Source organism: Oryctolagus cuniculus, chromosome 11 (genome assembly GCF_051225735.1).
Source record: "Oryctolagus cuniculus isolate XC-2025 breed Fujian yellow rabbit chromosome 11, ASM5122573v1, whole genome shotgun sequence".
NCBI classification, from domain to species: Eukaryota; Metazoa; Chordata; class Mammalia; order Lagomorpha; family Leporidae; genus Oryctolagus; species Oryctolagus cuniculus.
Genome location: NC_142877.1, coordinates 9,635,871 through 9,639,149, shown reverse-complemented (window position 1 = coordinate 9,639,149; position 3,279 = coordinate 9,635,871). Strand labels below are relative to the sequence as shown.

At 63.7% G+C, this 3,279-nt stretch overlaps 1 long non-coding RNA gene across 2 annotated transcripts; it reads right to left on the bottom strand.

Moving 5' to 3' along the window:
- Positions 1-702: 702 nt before the first annotated feature.
- Positions 703-2,798, bottom strand: LOC149123316 (uncharacterized). Of its 2 annotated transcripts, none has more exons than XR_016217085.1 (4): positions 2,475-2,670; positions 1,597-1,730; positions 1,240-1,333; positions 703-1,025 (listed from the first exon to the last, which is right to left on the bottom strand). It is a non-coding gene; the product is annotated as an uncharacterized LOC149123316 (long non-coding RNA). The 2 variants fall into 2 exon arrangements; XR_016217084.1 differs by lacking the exon at positions 2,475-2,670 and adding an exon at positions 2,678-2,798 and having other exon boundaries at positions 728-1,025.
- Between the last annotated feature and the right edge of the window lie 481 nt (positions 2,799-3,279).

Below are 3,279 nucleotides of genomic sequence, written 5' to 3'. Positions count from 1 at the left end.
AGGCCTGTGTGGGAAGATCCAAGTCCTCCCCAGAGATCCCCTTTGGGAACCAGTTGATGTCTCTTCAGCAGGGCATGTGAGCCCCCTCTTTCATGCCCAGAGCCCCACCCGGCAGCGCCCAGCGGCGGCACCCTGGGGGGCTCCGGCCCAGGAACTGTGGCTCCCTAAGCCCACCCTCTCTCTCCCTGCCTGCCTCCTCTCTCCCCTTCCATCCTTCCCCCCGCCTCCCCATTCTCCTCCTCCCTCTCTCTCTCCCCCCTCTCTCTCCTCTCTCCCCTCCCTCTCCCCTGTAAAGACACATCGGTCCACCAGGTCCGCCGTGAGAGCCGGCTTCCCTCAAAGTGCGTCTTCTTTATGGCGCTGACTCAGTTTGCCGGCAGCCGAGCAGCCTAACAAAGTTGCACAGTCATCAGCTTTCAGAGCAAAGCTCGTGAACACGCAAGAGGCGGAGCCCGCAGATGAGAGGCTGCAGGAGCCAGCCGCCTGCGCCGGCCTCTCCCCGGACCCGGTCCCTCGAGCTCAGTGCAGGAAGCCACAGGAGACCGGGCCAGGGTCTCCGTCCGGACAGACTGCGCAGGGACCTGAGCATGGGAGGGGGCTTTCGCTGTGACCGCCGGGACACCCCCCAAGGCCCTCTCTGTACTCACTAATCTTGTCCCAGCCCCTCCCTCTTCTCCCAGAAACAGTGAATTCGGGGATCAGATCACGCAGTGCCCGCGTGTACCCCAGCTCCTGGGACAGACGTGTGACCCAGGCGCAGCCAATCAGCATCCTGAGCGCTTGGCTCAGGCCGGTGAGAGTCCGCCCTGGGACTGAAGTTCAACCGTCAGGAAAGAGAGACCCCACCTACTCGCTGTCCCGGTCAGCTTGGGGCCAGCGGCCTGCAGAGCAGGGGTCGGACGGAGCCGTCACAGAGGAACGCGGGGCATCCTGGTGGCCGGAGACCCTGGGCTGCCGAGCACATTTTGGCCCCCAAGTCCAGCCACACCTGAAGTCACAGGAGCTCCAGGCTGCTTCTCACGCCTCTGAAAACGCTTCTTTTTCAGTTATGCCACTCTGAAGGGGATACTGTCACACCACCCCCAGCTCCTGGGATGCAGGCGAACAGAGATGTTGCCCTAGCCAGCAGCCACCACCCACCACCAGGAGGAAAGGGGACCGACACACGCACGGGACGGAACCAAGGGAGACATCTGGAGACGGACCCGGAGCTTTGATCACACCATTCCTGAGACCCACCTTCCCGCCGAAGTGCCTAGCAGTCCAACAGCATACTCTCTGTGGGCTGAAGCCAGCTGGCGTCAGGACGTGCTTTCTTGCAGCCAGAAGTGTCCTCGAGCAAGATAGACCAGGTGTGCCAAGGCTCCTGCCCGGGTCCGAGGGACACAGCAGGGGCTCCCAGACCCACTGCTTGGTGTCTCCGCTTTCTCACTGCTGGCCCCCTGCAGGGCTGGCTGGGACCCCCGGGGCAGCGGACACTGGCTGTGCTACTGCGGCACCAGGAGTCCCGACGCACAGTCAGCTCACCCTCTGGACAAAACAGCCCCCCCAGTGTCCCGCTGGGCGTCCCGCCGCTTCCTCCCTCGGGCTGCGCACCTGGGAGGGACTTCCGCCCCAGCTTCAAGTTGGGCCACACAGGGCGAGCAGGTGCGATGCCAGTTAGGATACCACCTCCCAGGTCATAGCGCCTGGCTCCGGCTCCTGGCTCCAGCTTCCTACCGATGCAGACCCTGGGAGGCAGCAGCGGTGGCTCAAGGACCTGGGGCCCTGCTGCTGCGTGGGGACCCGGGCTGAGTTCCCACAGGCATTTGGAGAGTGCACCAGCACGTGGGAGCACCCCCTCCTCTCTCAGATAAATCAACTAAAGCTTGTTCATGTGCCCACGGCCTAAGCCAATCAGCTCATCAAATTCCCCTGACCGCAGTGACTGGCTCAGAGGTGAGCACGGGACAGCCAGGAGCCCTGGTCACCCTGACACCAGCCTCCCCTGCGGGCATCCCCCTGTGGCCTGCAGAGCCCAGCGCCAGGCTGCGTTCGTTCGGTCAACTTCGGAACCAAGTGCAGGCTTCCCCTCGGAGTGGGCGGCCCAGGCAGCCCTGGCCTGGGCGGAGATTAACCTCCACACCTGCTGGGGCCTTCATCTACACTTTTCTCCAGGAGCTTTCACTTCTGTGCCAGGTTCCTGGGGGTGGGCGCACGTGCAGGGGGGTGAGGGGTGCTGGCAGCCCCTGGCCATTAAGACGTTCCCCCCCGTCCAGCACAACACAGCCAATGTCCCGGACCTGCAGCCCCCCTTCTGGGGAGCACTCGCATCCACAGCCCCTTCCCGCGGGCGGGCTGTCACAGAATTCTGCAGGCACCGGGACCTGGGGGCCCTGCCCCCCTCGGCAGGCAGGCCCTAGCAGGTCTGTTTTCATAAGGACTCTGACAAATCCCAGCTCTGCGGGCCGCGTTCTTCCCTCCAGAAAGCTCACCCAAGCGCGGCTCCATGAACATTCGCACGGGAAGGGCCGCTTCTCCAAATGCACTTTATGAACTCACACAGGCCCACGAAGGAAAATGTGCTTTCACAAACCCTCCTCCTGCCTCCTCCCCAGAGCACTACTCTGGGAGGCAGGCGAACGGCGAGCCCCATTTACAGATGAGCACACTGAGGCCCCCGGGCCTGAGGACTCACCTGGCTTCCACGGCTACACGGGCAGGGCTGTGTTTCCCATCAGGCCTGGGTTCCGGCAAGCAGCTGCTTTGCTGAGCTGGATGGAGGCGGGAGTTCTGAGTCACTGCGTGGCGGTGAGGGGAGGGGGAGTCCAGCCAGGGGAAGGGGGCGGCTGTGGAGCCGGCAGAGCTCAGAGCCTGCGGCCGAGGCAGCCGGGGCACCTGGGGCAGGTGCGCAACCTCTGGCTCCCTCCTCCCCAGGCTTGCCCCGGCCCCTCTCCTGAAGGGCTCCTTGCTCTCCACTTCTGTTCTGCTGTGGGTTTTGTTGTTTAAAAGCTTTTTCCTTTGTTGTTACCGCTTAAAAAAAAATAAGTAAATACAGCAAAGCTACCCAGCAAACATCTGGAAAGCTTTGCAGAGAACGGCATCCCGCAAAAGGCCCCTCCCTGCAGTGAGCAGGCAGCGCCCGCGGGGTGCACGCCCACCCCCCCAAATGCTCTCGGGGGAGGCGCCAGGCCCTGTCCTCCCAGGGGGTCTGTCCCTCCCACATCACCCGCCTCCACCTGCAGCCCTGACCCAGCATCTCGGGCCCAGCCCACCCTGCACTCAGCCCGCCCGGCCCAG